At 33.5% G+C, this 20,183-nt stretch overlaps 1 pseudogene; it reads left to right on the plus strand.

The window, feature by feature from the left end:
- The first annotated feature begins 5,808 nt into the window (after positions 1-5,808).
- On the plus strand, positions 5,809-6,334 carry LOC148575166 (secreted RxLR effector protein 161 pseudogene; annotated as a pseudogene).
- The last annotated feature ends 13,849 nt before the right edge of the window (positions 6,335-20,183 follow it).

The raw sequence follows: 20,183 nt of genomic DNA on the forward strand, positions 1-20,183 counted from the left end.
CTATTTATTTTACTGTTTTTCGATTTTTGAGCTTTATGTTTTATTTATGTTTGTGTCTTTACTATATGATCACTAGTGTCTAAGTGTCTATGCCTTAAAGTTATGAATATGAATCCATCACCTCTCTTAAATGAAAAAATGTTCTAAAAACAAAAGAACAAGAAGTACATGGTTTCGAATTCATCCTTGAAACTAGTTTAATTATTTTGATGTGGTGACAATACTTTTTGTTTTTTGAATGAATGCTTGAACAGTGCATATGTCTTTTGAAATTGTGGTTTAAGAATGTTAAATATGTTGGCTCTTGAAGAATGATGAAAAAGGAGACATGTTATTTGATAATCTAAAAAATCATAAAATTGATTCTTGAAGCAAGAAAAAGCAGTGAATACAAAAAGCTTGCAAAAAAAAGAAAAAAAAAAGAAAAGAAAAAAATGGCAAAAAAAAAGAGAGAAAGAAAAAAAGAAAAAGCAAGCAGAAAAAGCCAATAGCCCTTAAAACCAAAAGTCAAGGGTAATAAAAAAGATCCAAGGCTTTGAGTATCAGTGGATAGGAGGGCCTAAAGGAATAAAATCCTGGCCTAAGCGGCTAAACCAAGCTGTCCCTAACCATGTGCTTGTGGCGTGAAGGTGTCAAGTGAAAACTTGAGACTGAGCGGTTAAAGTCAAGGTCCAAAGCAAAAGAAGAGTGTGCTTAAGAACCCTCGACACCTCTAATTGGGGACTCTAGCAAAGCTGAGTCACAATCTGAAAAGGTTCACCTAGTTATGTGTCTGTGGCATTTATGTATCCGGTGGTAATACTGGAAAACAAAGTGCTTAGGGCCACGGCCAAGACTCATAAAGTAGATGTGTTCAAGAATCAACATACTAAACTAGGAGAATCAATAACACTATCTGAATTCTAAGTTCCTATAGATGCCAATCATTCTGAACTTCAATGGATAAAGTGAGATGCCAAAACTATTCAAGAGGCAAAAAGCTACAAGTCCCGCTCATCTGATTGGAGCTAAGTTTCATTGATATTCTGGAATTTATAGTATATTCTCTTCTTTTTATCCTATTTGATTTTCAGTTGCTTGGGGACAAGCAACAATTTAAGTTTGGTGTTGTGATGAGCGGATAATTTATACGCTTTTTGGCATTATTTTTATATAGTTTTCAGTATGATTTAGTTAGTTTTCAGTATATTTTTATTAGTTTTTAAATAAAATTCACATTTCTGGACTTTACTATGAGTTTGTATATTTTTCTGTGATTTCAGATATTTTTTGGCTGAAATTGAGGGACTTGAGCAAAAATCAGATTCAGAGGTTGAAGAAGGACTGCAGATGCTGTTGGATTCTGACCTCTCTACACTCAAAGTGGATTTTCTAGAGCTACAGAACTCCAAATGGCGCGCTCTTACTTGCGTTGGAACGTAGACATCCAAAGCTTTCCAGCAATATATAATAGTTCATACTTTGCCCGAGTTTAGATGACGCAAACTGACGTTCAATGCCAGTTCCATGCTGCATTCTGGAGTTAAACGCCAGAAACAGGTTGCAAAGTGGAGTTAAATGCCAGAAACAGGTTACAAACTGGCGTTCAACTCCAAGAGAAGTCTCTACACGTGTAAAGCTCAATGCTCAGCCCAAGCATACACCAAGTGGGCCCCAGAAGTGGATTTCTGCATCATTTACTCATTTCTGTAAACCCTAGTAACTAGTTTAGCATAAATAGGACTTTTTACTATTGTATTTACATCTTCGGATCATTTTTAGTTTGGTTCTCCTGGTTCCCTCTTTGGGGCCGAGACCAATGAACTCCATTATCACTTATGTATTTTCAACGGTAGAGTTTCTACACACCATAGATTAAGGTGTGGAGCTCTGCTGTTCCTCATGAATTAATGCAAAGTACGATTGTTTTTCTATTCAATTCAAGCTTATTCCTTCTCTAAGATATCCATTCACACCCAAGAACATGATGAATGTGATGATTATGTAACGCTCATCATCATTCTCAATTATGAACGCGTGCCTGACAAACACTTCCGTTCTACATGCAAACAAGCTAGAATGAGTATCTCTTAGATATCTAATATAGGGGACCGAGTCCGAGATATTAAAATCTTCGTGGTATAAGTTAGAACCCATGGACGGCCATTCTTGAGATCCAAAAAGTCTAAACCTTGTCTGTGGTATTCCGAGTAGGATCTGGGAAGGGATGGCTGTGACGAGCTTCAAACTCGCGAGTGCTGGGCGTAGTGACAGACGCAAAAGGATAGTAAATCCTATTCCAGTATGATCGAGAACTGACAGATGATTAGCCATGCAGTGACAGCGCATTGGACCATTTTTACAGAGAGGATGGGATGTAGCCATTGACAACGGTGATGCCCTACATAAAGCTTGCGATGGAAAGGAGTAGGAATGATTGGATGAAGACAGCAGGAAAGCAAAGGTTCAAAGGAACGAAAGCATCTCTATACGCTTATCTGAAATTCTCACCAATGAATTACATAAGTATATCTATCCTAGTTTATGTTTTATTTATCTTTTAATTATTAAAACTCTATAACCATTTGAATCCGCCTGACTGAGGTTTACAAGGTGACCATAGCTTGCTTCAAGCCGACAATCTCCGTGGGATCGACCCTTACTCACGTAAGGTTTATTACTTGGACGACCTAGTGCACTTGCTGGTTAGTTGTGCGAAGTTGTGACAAAGAATTAAGATTATGAACGTGCGTATTGAGTTTTTAGCGCCGTTACCAAGGAATGGAACCGTCATGATTTCTGCGCACCATTCATCTAGTGAGAAGGCCACTTGGAAACTCTATGAGGATGCGAAGAATTAATACCCCACTTTTGACCTTGAGGGCATGGTCACTTTCAATGGAGGGGGTAATGATACAAGCCAAAGAAAGAATACAATTGGAAAAGGGGCTCAACAGAAAGAGAATCCATAAAATAAGAGCTCTAACTAACTTGCGCAAAGAAAGAGAAGTATGAAATAGCTAAAGGAGGCTTAGGGAAGATCATCTTGATGCTCTGTGAGTCTCATCTCTTTGACCTTCTTTCTCTCTGACTCTCAAACTTCTTCTTCTTCTATTCTTGGTCTTATACTGGTTCACTATTTCTAATACAGATGATACACTAATTGTACTTAGCTGGAACCCCATCATTTCTTCTTGTTACTCAATACAAACAAATACTCTACCATTGTTCCCTTTTATTCATTTGTTAATTCCGTTATCTCTGGTTCCATATTAGAGACTAAATCAAAATTTTATCCAAATATTAAGAACCAAAATAATACTTTTACTCTTTTATTTTTTAAGATTTTATTTCGAGTAAATAATCATTTCTAACCATGAAAGACTTGAACGCCGACAAAATTGACTGTAAAAAATTTAAACTAATGTTATACCTTTAAATTGTAGGATTACAAGTGTTCATAACACGCAGCGGAAGTAATAAAGTAATCCTATTGATCTATTTTGTGCTTAAAACTTTATTGAAATAAGATGGGTTAGATGCCAATACCTGAGTACCCTAGTAAATGAAAACTTTCTCCTTCGATAGTACAAAGGTACTATGTGTATTCACACCGAGACTGATCCTTGTTGTCAACTCCTTGACCAGTGGATTTAACTGAGAAATTTCTTGCAACTCCTTGCACCAGCAATTCTTCACTAAGAATTGGAATATTTGTGTATGTGGAGGTAAAAGAAAAACTTGTGTGTTCTTTCTTTTATCATATACACATATATATAGTATGAGATTGGTGACTGATTTGTGAATCAGATTACAATTTAATTTGAAACAGAATCAGTTGGATCTTATCCATATTTAAAACTCATCATAGAATAAATAATTAATTATTTAATATTCTCAATTATCATATTATTATATTCATGGTGCTAGCAAAGAATATAATAATATTCCATTTGAATTCATATAATTATTTATTTGATCTAATCAAAATAATAATTAAATGATTATTTACCAAGGATTAGAACACTCGTTAGTGTATGACCCCATAGGTTCAATACTAAGCGGGTAGTAAATTAGTCATACTAAATTTACTAATCAAGGTTGGCGTCTAGCAACGCTCCTTGACGATCCGATAGTATGAAGTAATAATATTTTTACTAAGAACCCAAGATGAACAAAAAATACAACTCCTTCCATCTTTTCAGCTCTTGGCTAACTTTTAGAGTACGGTTTAATTGTCAAACTCTAACTTGTTACCATTATTATAATGAATTATGAATGACTTAAGAAGTTCGATCCATGATGGGTTTTACTGATCTTCTATTGAATTTATGGGGCTATGCTTTAGAAACAGCAGCATATCTGCTAAATAAAGTACCCATTAAAGCAGTTTCTTCAACACCATATGAGATATGGAAAGGACGAAAATCAAATCTCAAGCACATTAGAGTTTGGGGATGTCCAGCATATGTTAAGAAATTGTAAAGTAATAAACTTGATGCTAGGTCCGATAAATGTAGATTCATTGGTTACCCTAAAGAAATAATGGGTTATTATTTCTATCACCCTTCTGATCACAAAGTGTTTGTGGCAAGAGGTGGAACCTTTTTAGAAAAGAAATTTCTTTCTGAAGGAAGACAAGGTGAAGAAATAGAACTTGATGAAGTTCAAGAAACCAATGAAATAGTACAAGCTCAAGAACATGAAATTCAAGTTGAGCAACCAACTTTGGATGTACTCAAACTAATACCAAATTTATCATCTTCAAGAGTTGAGGATAACGAACCAATAGTAGTTCAAAGAGAGATTAATGAACCAATCCTTGAACTACCTTTGGTACAAGAACTACCTCTTCGATGGTCCACAAGAGAACATCGTCCACCACTAAGGCTAAACCTAATAGTGCAAGATGATGTGGAAAATGGGATCGATTATGATGATAATGATCCTAAGACTTATGAAGAGGCAATGCAAAGTTCCGAAAGTCTAAAATGGCAGAGTGCCGTGGAATCCGAAATAGAGTCTATGAGGATCAACAATGTTTGGACTTTGGTTGAACCCTCAAAAGACATAAAATCTATTGGTTGCAAATGGGTTTACAAGAAAAAGATTGGAGCAGATGGTAAGGTAGAGACCTATAAAGCCCGTCTAGTTGCCAAGGGATACCGTCAAAAGGAGGGAATAGATTATGAAGAAACATTTTCTCCTGTGGCAATGCTCAAATCTATTCGGATTCTACTTGCTATAACAGCTTACTATCATTATGAAATATGGCAAATGGATGTGAAAACAACTTTTCTTAATGGAGAACTCACAGAGGAAGTGTACATGACACAACCTGAAGGTTTCACACTTCAGTCTGATCATAGTAAAGTTTGTAAGCTAAAACGCGCCATTTATGGACTAAAGCAAGCTTCTAGAAGTTGGAACATTTGCTTTAATAAGACAATCGAAAAGTTCGATTTTATCTGGTGTGAAGAGGATCCTTGCATATACAAAAAGTTTAGTGGGAGTACAGTCATTTTCTTAGTACTCTATGTTGATGACGTATTACTAATAGGAAATGATGTACCAGCATTGTAAAATACCAAAACTTGGCTATCTCAACAATTCTCCATGAAAGATTTGGGAGAAGCAGCCTATATTCTAGGAATAAAGATCTATCGAGATAGATCTAAAAGGTTGCTCGGACTCTCACAATCTATGTACATTGATACCATATTGAAAAGGTATAACATGGAAAACTCCAAAAAGGGCTATTTACCAATAGGCACTGGAATTACTCTCAGTAGAAAGGATTTTCCTAAAATTTCTGAAGAGAGAGTACGCATGAGTAGAATACCATATGCTAGTGCAGTGGGAGCTATCATGTATACCATGACATGTACACGTCCTGATGTCGCATATGCGCTAGGAGTAGCCAGTCGATATCAGGCAAATCCAGGTGAGGAACATTGGAAGGTGGTTAAATCCATTCTAAAATATTTAAGAAGAACCAAAGACTAATTCCTCATTTATGGAGATTCTGAACTTATACCAAAAGGGTTCACTGACGCAAGTTTTGCCTCAGACAAAGATGATAGCAAATCTACTTCAGGTTATGTTTTCACCTTAAACGGTGGTGCAGTGAGTTGGAAAAGTTCCAAACAAGCTACTGTAGCTGATTCAACAACAGAAGCTGAGTACATAGCAGCAAGTGAGGCTGCTAAACAAGCTGTGTGGATGAAGAAGTTCATAAACGAGCTTGATGTGGTGCCTTCAATTAAAGAACCACTTCCATTACTGTGCGACAATAATGGAGCCATTGCACAAGCAAAAGAGCCAAGATCACATCAAAAATCTAAGCATATCTTGAGAATGTATCATTTGATAAGAGAGATCGTTGAACGTGGAGACGTTGAAATTCAAAAGGTTGCTGGGAAGGATAATGCAGAAAACCCATTCACTAAGGCACTTGGATCAAAAGAGTTTGATAAGCACATGTGGGAATTGGGATTGAAATATATGACTGATTGGCTCTAGTGCAAGTGGGAAATTTTGTTGGAAATACATGTATTCCCTAGATCCAATCTGTCATTAGCTCTAGTGCAAGTGGGAGATTGTTGGAGATAAGTGTGTATGTCCAACAAAATACTATTGTGAATTATTATTATTATTATTATTATTTCTTTTTATAAGAATAAACTTTTATAATTTATGATAGTGTCCTTAATTAAAATTAGAAATGAATAATTACGATAGGAATCGTAATAATGAGATATACGTTTTTTGAGTACTTTTAATTTAAATTGTTCTTAATCGTAGAATCACTAAAAATGGGACATTAGTGGTTCGGATAGATTAATATATATATATATATATATATATATATATATATATATATATATATATATATATATATAATAGTCTTCATTGGATGAAGATTAATAGATCTCATTTATTAAATTATATATATAAATGGTATATATAGAGATATAACCATTGAACTGACTCACTCTAAGAATTCCTAATGGTTATAGTTACCGTATATTTGTCAATAGGATATTCTTATGATGAACATAATATTAGAATTTTCCTTTGACCTGCGACTATCATAGTAATTGACAATGTATTTGTTATACTTTGATTCCGAACACCTAACACCCTACGGTGTTAGTTGAATGGACATTGGGTATGATTTAAATACTTGTAGAATTAATGATTAGTCAAAATGGAATCCATCAACTATGGTATGAGTTTGAGCTCTACGATTATAATGAATGAAATAAACAATGCCTTAGCCAAGGGGTTTGAATGAATTAAAAAATGAGTTTCTTAAGTCATTCATAATTCATTATAATAATGGTAACAAGTTAGAATTTGACAATTAAACCGTACTCTAAGGTAACGTTTGGTGGAGAGACAGAGACAGAAAGACTGAGACTGAGAGACAGAGACTAAGAGACAGGGATTGAAATAAATTTCAGTATTCTGTTTGGTGCAAAATGGGAGACAGAAATTGAAACAAGAATAAAACTCTAATTTAATTTGCACAAAAGGTAAAATTGGAATTATTTAATTGAAATGAAAGTATTTTAGGTATAAAATATTATTAAAGTTTCAGTCTCCATCTCTAAAAATTTCAGTCCCCTGTGTGCCTACTTTTTGGAGGTACTGAAATACTGAAATTTTAGAGACAGAAACAGAAATTTTAGTACCAGTCTCTGAACTAACAAACACGATACTGAATCTCAATCTCTCAGTCTCTGTCTCAATACCTCAAAACAAACGCTACCTAAAAGTTAGCCAAGAGCTGAAAAGATGGAAGGAGTTGTATTTTTTGTTCATCTTGGGTTCTTAGTAAAAATATTATTACTTCATACTATCGGGTCGTCAAGGAGCGTTGCTAGACACCAACCTTGATTAGTAAATTTAGTATGACTAATTTACTACCCGCTTAGTATTGAACCTATGGGGTCACACACTAACGAGTGTTCTAATCCTTGGTAAATAATCATTTAATTATTATTTTGATTAGATCAAATAAATAATTATATTAATTCAAATGGAATATTATTATATTCTTTGCTAGCACCATGAATATAATAATATGATAATTGAGAATATTAAATAATTAATTATTTATTCTATGATGAGTTTTAAATATGGATAAGATCCAACTGATTCTGTTTCAAATTAAATTGTAATCTGATTCACAAATCAGTCACCAATCTCATACTATATATATGTGTATATGATAAAAGAAAGAACACACAAGTTTTTCTTTTACCTCCACATACACAAATATTCCAATTCTTAGTGAAGAATTGCTGGTGCAAGGAGTTGCAAGAAATTTCTCAGTTAAATCCATTGGTCAAGGAGTTGACAACAAGGATCAGTCTCGGTGTGGATACACATAGTACCTTCGTACTATCGAAGGAGAAAGTTTTCATTCACTAGGGTACTCAGGTATTGGCATCTAATCCATCTTATTTCAATAAAGTTTTAAGCACAAAATAGATCAATAGGATTACTTTATTACTTCCGTTGCGTGTTATGAACACTTGTAATTCTACATAAATAATAAATTATGTTTGACAATAATATTCAATAATTAAATTTTTATTATTTTTTTTAAAAAATACATCAAATTTCTAAATTACCTTTCCTTTATCATCATCTTCAACCTCAAAATACTATTTCTTTCTCTCTGGCAAAATCTAAAAAATAAGAACTCATCTTTATACCCATTCCCATTAACTAAGAACTATTATTCCTTATACTATTCTTAGTCGTCTAAATCTAACCTTAATTTTAAATTGTCAAAATAAATACAACACATAAATTAATTAATAAATTGTTTATTCAAGTACTTTGAATTGGCAAACATGAATGCTAATCGTGATTACAAGAGAAGCCTGGACCGAAAAAGAGAAAGTGATGAAGTGTTGATAACTAACTATTAATTAATTAATTACTTGGAACAATGTTGGTGATGATGAACTCCTCCAAATACATCTTTCTATCATATTAAGAGTGATGGCATCAAAATGCTTGATAACTATCTCTTAAAAATCTTCTTTAATTTTGTGCACACAGGTGCTGGTGAAGTCTTATAGCAAAATCCTTACTAACACTGCTAAATGAAACCTTGTGGCTTTTGTCAATCTTAACGAGTCAAAAATTTTGATATGTTCGAATATTGGTAAGTGTACTAAATCATTCTAAGTACGGTTAAAAGGGAGTCGAATTAGACCAAGTTCAAGCTCGATTCACAAAAATTGAGTTTGGCTCACGGCTCAACTCATTAACAATCGAGTCTATTTCGTAAGCTCAAACTCGACTCATCGAAAGATCCTGAGCTAGCTTGAGCTCACAAGTTGGCTTAACTAATAGAAACATAATCTATAATTCTATATCAATAAATTATAACTTTTATATTTTAAAAAATATTTAAAAAGATCAATTTTATATATTTTCTATCTATTAATAAATTATAAATTTTTTATTTATATCCTACATCAAAATTATATATAAAAATAAATATAAAATTTTAAATAATTAAGATCATTAATATATATAATATTAAAAGTATAGATTAAATGCATATAGGATATATGTATTAATAATTTTATATATATATAGCCAGCTCATGAGCTAATGAGCTAAGCTTATCTAAATTCAAACTTGGCTCATTTAATTTATGAGCTCAATTCCAGGCTCAAGCTCGGCCCGCCAGCTCACAAGTTCAGTTTATCGAGCTATTAACGAGTCGAGCTCGAGCTGGTTCATGATCTGACTTGACTCACTTCCAACCTTAGCTTTAAGTAATACCACAGTGAGTAGATATCGTTCCTACGCGAATTAAAAGATTGAATCAAGTAACTTTTAGTTGAACCCCTAATTAGATCGATCAAACCTTTGCAAGAGAATGTGAATCTTGAAATAGAATCTTGAAGTAATGAAGAAGAGTGAAGGAGAGTGTTTGATTGTGAATGAGAAAATGTTTATGAATTTGGGAAAGCAATCAGTGAATGAGATGTTAAAGGCTTCGGAGATGTTTAACGTTTAGAAAAAAATAGTGCTTATGTTTTCTTACTTTGACTCATGCAAAAATACTTTCACGGTAAATCATATATAACTAAATTCTAATTCCTTGACAATTGAATTTCTCTTTAACTTATTCAATCACCAATTTTTTGGTCAATTAATTAAGAAAAGAGGTTAAGCACGATTTTGATTTAATGCTGTACAACTTTCAAAATACTATTCCTAGCCAAGTTGAAAAGTATGAGAAAGAGTTTTAAGCTAATCCCGATATTAAATTTTCCAAAATAATAACAGAATCCAAAACAGAATTACAATATTTTTCAATACTTCTAACCATTAAAGATGAAGAATGAGACTCAATCTTGAAAAATATTAATGCATTAATCAAAAGAAAACGCTTACATTACCAATCCATAAAATCAAACAGAGCTCCTAACCCTTAGCAAGAGAGTTTTAGTTACTCATGAAAAAGAAAACAACCTAAAACTAATGAGATGCTAGATGAATCCAATTATGATTCGATGATGGACGATAGATGATCCTTGTGAACCATGCGTTCACTTATTTATATTCTACTTCTAACCTAGAATTCAAATTTAAAAACTAAATCTAATCTTATCTTTTAAAGGATAAGATAGATAAAAACAACAATTCAAATCTAATCTAAAACTAAATCTTAACAACCAAATCTTATCTTTCTAGAAGAAGTTAATGGTAACTAATCATTCAAATCTTGAATCTTTTGAGTTGAGTTGGAGCTTCTTGGGAAAAGACATTGGACGTGGCGCTGGGCTTGGATGATTGGCGCCTAACTTGAATGCAATTTTGGGCCACTGGGAGTGAAAAATCACTTGAAGATGGGTTCTAAAAGTTGGCGCTGAGCTCCCATGTTGTGGCTCTCATTAGGTGTCGAGCTTGAGTCATGGAAGTAGGGTGTTAGCCCTTGAGCACCATCAAAGGGGCTAGGCTTAGAGGCTAGGTTGCTGAGCTTGGTGTCCTGGAGCTGGGCGCCAGTTCTTGGCGTTGGACTTAGATGCTCCAAGTTGGGCTTGGGCACCATACTTGGGCGATGGGCTTGATTGGATGGTGTTGAGCTTGAGATCATTGAAGCCTGGCGCCAGCTTCTCTTCCTCTCCTAGGAGTGTACACTTGTATTTTTTTGTTTGTTTATTTTTCTCCTGATTACTTTAAACTAATCCTAAAAACACAGTCATTCTAAAACAACTCCAAACATATGATTAGTCATAGAAACTTCAATAAAAACGTAAGAACTTTGATTTAAACCTAAGAAATTTATTCAAAAATACATATAAAAATCACTAAAGATACCTAGGCATTACAATACCGAACTTAAAACTTTGTTTGTCTTCAAGCAAAAAGAAGAGTAAACAGAGTTTATCTTAGTGACAAGAATTGATGAGTTTGTAAATTTAAGTCCAATAAAAGTGGGTTTTATAATAATCCACATGATTACATATGTACTTCTCTTGATAAATCTTGCAAGCTCAAGGATTAAGAATATTTAAAACTCAATTCCGAATTATATTATGAGAATCCTTTTAGAATTGTATGACCTTGGAAGCAGTTACTTAATAATTTAATCAGAAAAAGATATTCGAAGTCTTTGACTCTAAGTGCTTTATCTCAGAACAACTCTTAATATAGGTTTTCAATCGATAATCTCGAGCCAGTTGGCTCAAGTTATCGGGTGATGACACATCCCTCGAATTTACTCACCCAAGTCTCTCCTTAATACACAAGCATCACAGGCACATAACTGGGTTCTAGTCATTGGTGCTTAGAGCTTTATTGCTTTTGGTTTTTCAATCTTTCCACACTTTTTTTTAAATCACTGCTTCAAAAGGGCTGGACGTTGAATACTTATAATATTTCTCTAGAATTTTATTTTTGGAATTTTTTTCTCTTTTTTTCATAAAATTCCCTTGGGTTCATTAAATGTAACCACACTTCTAAGAACCACCACTTTTATTTTGAACTTTCTTTTTATTTTTCAATTCTTTTCATTCAGAACGCTCTCTTTACATAAGCAAAGTACTGGAGGAGCAAGTACACAACTTTTAAGCAAAATAAAGTAAATAAAGAAACAAAAAAACATGATGAAAAAAGAAAGAAAGAAAGAAAAGAACAAAAACGAAAAAAAAAAAAAGAAAAAGAAAAAGAAAGAAAGCAACTAACCACCAGAAAAGAAAAATAAGATTACCAAATTCACTCTTCATCATCATTATCACCGTCGACGTCCACATGTTATATTGGTCTTCATGGAGTTTGGATCGAAACCTGTTTGCGTCATATGACGGAGTGGCCGGTTCCCTTTTTTTCTCTTTTTAAACAAAGACATCTTGAGTTTTTGATATATAACACACACCGTATGCAAAGTACAATCACAACACCAAACTTAAAGTTTGGACGTATGAGTAAGAAAAGGAAATATGAAGTTAGATGAAATAAGAGGAAGTGGAACGTGTATATAATATGTGATACAAGTGAAGTGTGCATGTGCTATTATAGTGAAGTGAGGTGGGAATTATGTGGTTGTGAATGCATGATGGTGTATGTGGTGTGCATGTGTGCAGTGGAAATGAGTGAAAAATAAAAGCTAAATGCCAAAGTTAAAAATCATGAAAGTTGAAATCATGATGCATAGAGGTAACATATAAATTTGCATGCTTTCATGCATGTGAAGTATGACAAGTGCAGAACTTGGAAAGAGTAATATGCATGCTAGGTGTGTGGTTGAATTGATGTGTCGAGCATGCCTAATATTGAATTTTTAAAAGATAAGTAATTCATCGGAGTAGTTAAAAAAAGCAAAAGGTAAAAATGCATGCAATTATTTTGAATAACTTTTTACTAAGTTAAAAATCAAGAACAGAAACAAAAATTAAAAGCTATTGGAGAGAGGATGCATTACTGAAAGTGAGAGAGTCATCCAAGGGCATATTTTGCTTAGCGCTGGGCGCCAGATAGTGAAGTTGGGCACTACCCTTCAAAAATCTCATCGAAAGCGACGAGCTTAAGTCCAAGGCATTGGGTGTTGGGCACCGAAACTTGAAGACAGGCGCAAGCTCTTGAGGTGCCATCGAAGGCGCCTGACTCCCTCTTTGGGCGTTGGGTACCACCCTCCCTTTTTTTGAAAGATTGAAAACACTTTAAAAGAAAAAAGTGAGAAGGAAAAGAAAAATACTCTAATGCAATAGAACAGAGAAGAAGAAGAATGTAATAGATTTAATAGAATGCTTTAATGAAAAAAAAAAGGAAGAAATACTAACTGTAGTTCGGTTGCCTCTCAATAAGCGCTCTTTTGACGTCACTAGCTTGACGTATAATTCTGCTAGGTTGGAAGTTGGGTTGCTTCACAGAACCTTCTTTCAATGTCATCCTCCATTAAATGTGTAGCATTCAGCTCCTCTTCTGTCTCGAAATTCATATGCTCTAGAGGGTTTTCAATGGCTCCTTTATCAATAGTTTCTTAGACTAAGGATTCAATTAGGTAAATTGTCATACAGCTTTTCTGATTTACTAGGGTGTTGTATAGTTTTGAAAACATTCAAAATCATTTGTTCATCATGCACCCTTAGTGTTAGCTCACCTTTTTAAATGTTTATAAGTGCTCATTCGGTGGTTAAAAACGGTCTTCCTAAAATGATGGAAGCATCATCATCTTCTTTTATGTCGAGGATCACAAAGTCAGCAGGGAATATAAACTTTTCGACCTTGACCAATGCGTTTTCTGTGATCCTATGTGAAAACTTCATTGATCGGTCGGCTAGTTGCAAGGAAATTCTTGTTGACTTCACTTTTTCAATTTGTAGCTTTCTCATCATGAATAGGGGTATCAAATTTATGCTTGTCCCTAAGTCACAAAGAACTTTGCCAATGGTGACATCTTCAATGGCGCAAGGGATTTGGAAACTTTCGGGATCTTTTAACTTCTGTGGTAGTTTCCTTTGAATAATAGCACTACACTCCTTGGTAAGAATCACCGTCTCATCTTCCTTGAAGGTTCTTTTCTTGGACACCAGTTCCTTCTTAAATTTGGCATAAAGTGACATTTGTTCTAAGATTTTGGTGAAATGAATGTTAATTTGCAACTTCTTGAACACTTCCAAGAATTTGGAGAAGTACTTCTCTTAATTCTGTTTTTGTAGCCTTTGAAGATATGAAATTCTTAGTTCATTGGCCTTTACATTCTCTTTCTTGGTCTATGTTGGTGAAGGAGTGTTTTCTACCTCTAGTTCTCCTTCTTTTTTTCTTCTGACAGCTCTTTGGTTTTCTTCTCATCTTCCTTGAGAACCTTCTCGTTAACCACCATTCCGCTCCTTAGGGAGATAGCCTTGCATTCCTCTTTAGGCTTTGCGATTTGTCACTTGGAAAGGAATTAACTGGCTACTCTACCAATTACTTGACAATTTGTCCCACTTGCACCTCTAGGTTTCTAATAGAAGCTTCTTGATTTTTTAAATTTGCTCTTATTTTTTGTATTAAGCTTTGGGTTTCTTGCATAAAGGTGGCAGTGGATTAAGAACATTTCTCTATAGCAAGCTTAAGCGATGATGGTTTCTGAGGGTTGGCTTGCTGTTGGTATGGGACATTGAAGTTTCTTTGTGCTTAATTTTTCCGACCACAATTGGGGTGATTCCTCCAGCCAAGATTATAAGCTTTTGAGAACGGGTCGTTCTCTGCCTTTGAGGAATGTCCCATGAAATTCACTTACTTAGTAGATAAATGAACTTCCTTGCACAATTCACACCCTTCACTTGGATGTGTTCCTCCACATAAGTCACACGAGGCTTGGGTTTCACTGGCTGAAACTTGCCTCTGTTCTAGTTATTTTGTAAGTGAAGAAAGTTGTTAAAACATAAGTCTATTTTGTGCTAGAATTGAATTCATGGTGTCTAATGCCATCACACCCTTTTTAGTGGTCCTTTCGAATGAATACATGAAATTATTAGCCGCCACTGTTTTGATTAGATCCAACGCCTCCTCAGGTGTCTTCTTATGTAAGGAACCTCCTATTGATGAGTCGATCATGGTTCTTGAGGCTTGGGAGACTCCATCATAGAAAGTTTTGAGATTTGGAACCATTCGAAAAAGGCATGGTGTGGCCATTTTCTAAGCACTTCGGTGTACCTTTCCTAAGTTTCAAAGAGTGATTCACCCTCCTTTTGGGAAAAGAAATTGATGTCATTTCTCAACCGAGCTAACTTTTGGGGTGAAAAATATTTAGTTAGGAATTTGCAAACTAAATCATCCCATGATGTAATGCTACTCAAAGGTTGAGCTTGGAGCCATTATATGCCTCTATCTCTCTAAGATAATAGAAATAGCCTTAGTTAGATGGTTTCAAGGCTAACTTCATTACTCTTTACTGTGTCACATTACTGCAGAAAACTAGCTATGCAGATATTAGGATCCTTTTGAGGGTTACCATCGAATTGGTCTTGTTGTACCAATTGAATTAGTGAGGGTTTTAGTTCAAAGTTATTTTCTTGAACCGTAGGTCTCACTATGCTACTTCCACAGCTATCAGTGGTGGGTGTGGTGTAATCACTAAGGGTCCTTCTTACATTGTTGTCATCCTCTGCCATTCTCTCTATATCTTCTTTTCTAGCCCTTGATTTCTTCTTTAGTTTTTCAAGCGTCTTCTCTATTTCAGAATCGAAGAGACTGTAATCTTTTTTCCCTTGCATGGACAAAAACAAAAAAAATAAAATGCACGTGTAGAATAAAAAAGAAGAAAGGACAAAAAAAGAATAAATAGAATAATAAAAAAATAAAATAAAACAAGATCAAATTTAGTGATTCAACTGGATGTATGTTGTCAATCTTAGTTAATCCCCGGCAACGGCGCTAAAAATTTTGAGTAAAAACTTGATACGCTCGAATATTGGCAAGTGCACCAAATCGCTCTAAGTAATAGCATAGTAAGAAGATATCGTTCCCACGAGGATTAAAGGATTGAATCAAGCAACTTTTAGTTGAACCTCTAGTTAGATCAATCAAACCTTTGTAAGAGGATGTGAATCTTGGAAATAGAATCTTGAAGTAATAAAGAACAATGAAGTAGAGTGTTTGATTGTCAATGAGAGAATGTTTATGGATTTGGAAAGTAATCAATGAATGAGATGTTAAAGACTTCAGAGATGTTTAACTTTTAGAAAAAGTAATGCTTATTTTTTCTTACTTTAACTCATGCAAAACCACTTTCAGGGCAAATCATATCTAACCAAATTCCATATACTTGGCAATTTAATTTTTCTTTAACTTATTTAATCGCAAATTTCTTGGTCAAATAATTAAGAAAAGAAGTTAAGCACGGTTTCAATTTAAAGCTGCACAACTTTCAAAATACTATTCCTAGCCAAGTTAAAAATTATGAGAAAGAGTTTCAAACTAATCCCGATATTAAATTTTTCAAAATAATAATAGAATCCAAAATAGAATTAAAATATTTTCAATACTTCTAACCATTAAAGATGAAGAACGAGACTCAATATTAAAAAAGTATTAATGCATTAATCAAAATAAAGAAAACACTTACATTACCAATCCGTAAAATTAAACAGAGCTCCTAACCCTTAACAAGAGAGGTTTACTTACTCATGATAAAAAAAAAACCTAAAACTAATGAGATGTTAGATGGATCCAGTTATGATTCAATGATGGATGATAGATGATCCTTGTGAACCATGCATTCACTTATTTATATTCTACTTCTAATCTAGAATTCAAATTCAAAAACTAAATCTAATTTTATCTTTTGAAGGGTAAGATATATAAAAATAACAATTCAAATTTAATCTAAAACTAAATCTTAATAGGCAAATTTTATCTTTCTGGAAGAAGTTAATGCTAACTAATCATTCAAATCTTGAATATTTTGAGTTGAATTAGAACTTTCTGAGATAAGACACTGGACTTGGCACTGGATTTGGATGATTGGTGCCTAACTTGAATGCAATTTCGGGCCATTGGGAGTGAAAAATCACTTGAAGGTGAGCTCCGAGAGTTGGCGCTAGGCGCCCATGTTATGGCCCTCATCGGGCACCGGGCTTGAGTCATGGAAGTAGGGCACCAGCCCTTGAGCACCTTTGAAGGCGCTGGGCTTGGAGGTTTAGGCACTGGGCTTGGTGCTTTGGAGTTGAGCGCCAGTTTCTGGTGCTAGACTTGCATGCTCCAAGTTGGGTGCTCTACTTGGGCGCTGGGCTTGATTGGTTGGCGCTGGGCTTGAGATCCTTGAAGCCTGGCGCCAACTTCTCTTCCTCTCCTGAGAGTGCACTCTTATGTTTCTTTGTTTGTTTATTTTTCTCCTAATTACTTTAAATTAATCCTAAAAGCAATCATTCTAAAACAACTCAAATATATGATTAGTCATAGAAACTTCACTAAACACATAAGAACTATGATTTAAACTTAAGTAATTTATTCAGAAAGACATATAAAAATGACTAAAAATGCCTAAGCATCAAACCTCATAAATATTATGTTTTTTTATCATCTCTCTATGAACTGAAATATTGATTTTGATTTTAAATTTGATAAAAGTTAAAAGAGAAAAGTCATAGCGAATACCGCTATATTAATGAAAAATATACATTTTTCATCTACAAGTGCTATCTTTTTCTACGGAGGGAGTCGTGGTGGTGGAGGAGTTGGCAAAAGCAATTATGTGATGTTTTAGATAATGGTAGTTGTATTGTGGGCACAAATAAGTTTTGATCTTTTAAATCTTGTTAGAAAAAAAATAGTATTTCAAGATGTTGAAGAAGATGATAATAGGAGTAATTTAGAAATTTAATATGATTTTAATGAAATTAATAAAAAATTAATGATTGAATATTTTTGTTAAATACAATTCATTATTTATAGATATAAGAGAAAAACTCTAAACGGTCCATGACAATTACTTCGAAAGACAACGAAGTCCTTGACAAAAAAAAATACCCAACTCGGCTTCTGAGCTTTACTTTTATGGGATTGATTAGCCCCTGAGCAAAAAAAAGTCAATGTTGTTTTTTTTTTTTTTTGCACAATGGCTAATCAATCCTAAAAAAATCAGGGACCAGGTTGAGTATTTTTTTTGTCAAAGATCTCGTAGTTTTTTCGAAATAATTTTCAAGGACCGAGTTGGATATTCACTCTAGATATAATATTAGTTTAATTTTTTTCTGATCAATTTTGTCAAGGTCTAAATCTTTTATGATTAAAAATGATTATTTACTCTTTTATTTATATACAAAGAACATAAAATAATAAAAATGAAAAAATAGTCTAGATATTGAATATTACACTACTTCTTTGAAGCATCTTCTAAATAAAATTCATTTGGAATGAAATCATTAAATTTTAAAGATGAAAATATATTAATTTTCTAACCATGTACACAAAAAATTTGTCAAAATATAACTTTTAAACCTTTTTTAAGAGTATTTTTCCTATATTTAGTCATTTTTATCGAATTAATACTATCTTTTAAGAAACTTTTTTTTTTATGATTATCATTTTTGTGGATTTCAGTTTTTCGGCGTATAAATTTTTGGAGTTTAGCTAAATAGAAGAAAAATCTTTATTTCCCTCCAACATTTTTTTGTGTCAGAATTTCCCTCCAACTTAATTAGCTATAATGCTATATGAATGGTCGCCAAACCCTGCTGGGCTTCGGAAATGGACCAACAACGATCATCATTCATTAATGTGTAGCTGGGCTGGTCCATTTGCATGTAAGAAAATTGAATGGATGTTAAATTCTATCGTAGTGTGGGGAGAGCTTGGGCCCCTCATGAAACTCCTAAAAGAAATAAGTAGTGTACATGTAGAGATATAGATTAGTTCGCCCCAAAGTCTTAATTATGACATCTATTTCAAAAAAGGTTCATAAATTACACTTAATGCTTACTATATTATTTATGATATTTTATTTCAAGTAATAGCTGCCTTGTGTGATTTGAGTGGTCCTAATAAGCCGAATAAACTGTGGAGGGCCCAAATCAACTACTGAGGTTGGTAATAAATAGGCTATAGTGTTTAGTTTAAACGTTAAGTTCTCTTTTATTTATTGTTCTTTTTATTTTGGTTTTGTTTTGAGAATTTTTTAAGAAATATACGGTAAAAAAACCATCTTTTGAAATTTTATCCATAATCTTTTTAATTTTCATAATTCTAAAATATAAATTTAAATCAGTCGTTTAGACCGATCAAATAAAAAATAATAAAAAATTTGATTCAATAAACTTAAAGGACCGTCAAAATTAAAAATCTTTTCAAAACAAAAAATTGGTCAAAAACCAATCAATCGAACCGAACCATGATCTTGTTGGCTTTTACAAAATTCTCCAAAACAACCTTATTTTAGTGATAAGAAGAAAAAAAAAATCCTAAAATCCTCTATTCCTCTTGTTCTTCCCTGACCAGTATGACATAACTACTCCCAACTTGTTCTCCCACCCCGGTCTCCTTTGCTCCAGCTACTAAGCTGGCCAGTCATCCTCACTTTCTTCTTCAGTCGCCGCCACCTTTCCAAGTCCGCATCTGCTTTGCCATCATCACTTTCTTTTCTCCTCCATCGAGTTCTATCTTGCTCGCTTCTAGTAGTGGTAGTTCTCTATAGTCATTTTTTTTTTCTTTTTTTTTTAATAGTACATTTAGTTAGTTCTTGATAGTTTTGTTCTTGTTGTTCAAATATTATTTTTTATTTAATTTTTAGTGTTATTTTTTTGTTGTTGATTGTTGTTGTATGTTCTTAATAGTTCTAATTGTTGTTGTTTGTTCTTCTTCTTCTTGTTGTTGTTTTTTTTTTTTTTTTGAAAATTAGGAGTGAGACTCGAACCCAAAATTTCTAAATAAGGATGGGATAATATACCATTTGAACTATAACTCGTTGGCTGTTGTTTTCTATTGTTACGGCTAATTGTTGCTATTTTTTAATTTTACAGTGCTATTTGTTTATTTTATTGTTGTTTTTATGCTATATTTTGTATTCTTGTGTTTTGTGCAGCTTAAATTTTTGTATTCTATGCGTTGTGTTTTGATTATTTAATTATGGTGTTGTATTATTATTGGTTATTAGAATTAGTTTTAGTTATAAGTAAATATGTGGTAAGTTTTTTGTAGATTTTAATTATTGATGACAAACTTTAATGTTAGTATTTAATATT

The sequence above is a fragment of the Arachis ipaensis genome, chromosome B2 (assembly GCF_059453495.1).
Source record: "Arachis ipaensis isolate K30076 ecotype BB chromosome B2, ASM5945349v1, whole genome shotgun sequence".
Taxonomy (NCBI): domain Eukaryota; kingdom Viridiplantae; phylum Streptophyta; class Magnoliopsida; order Fabales; family Fabaceae; genus Arachis; species Arachis ipaensis.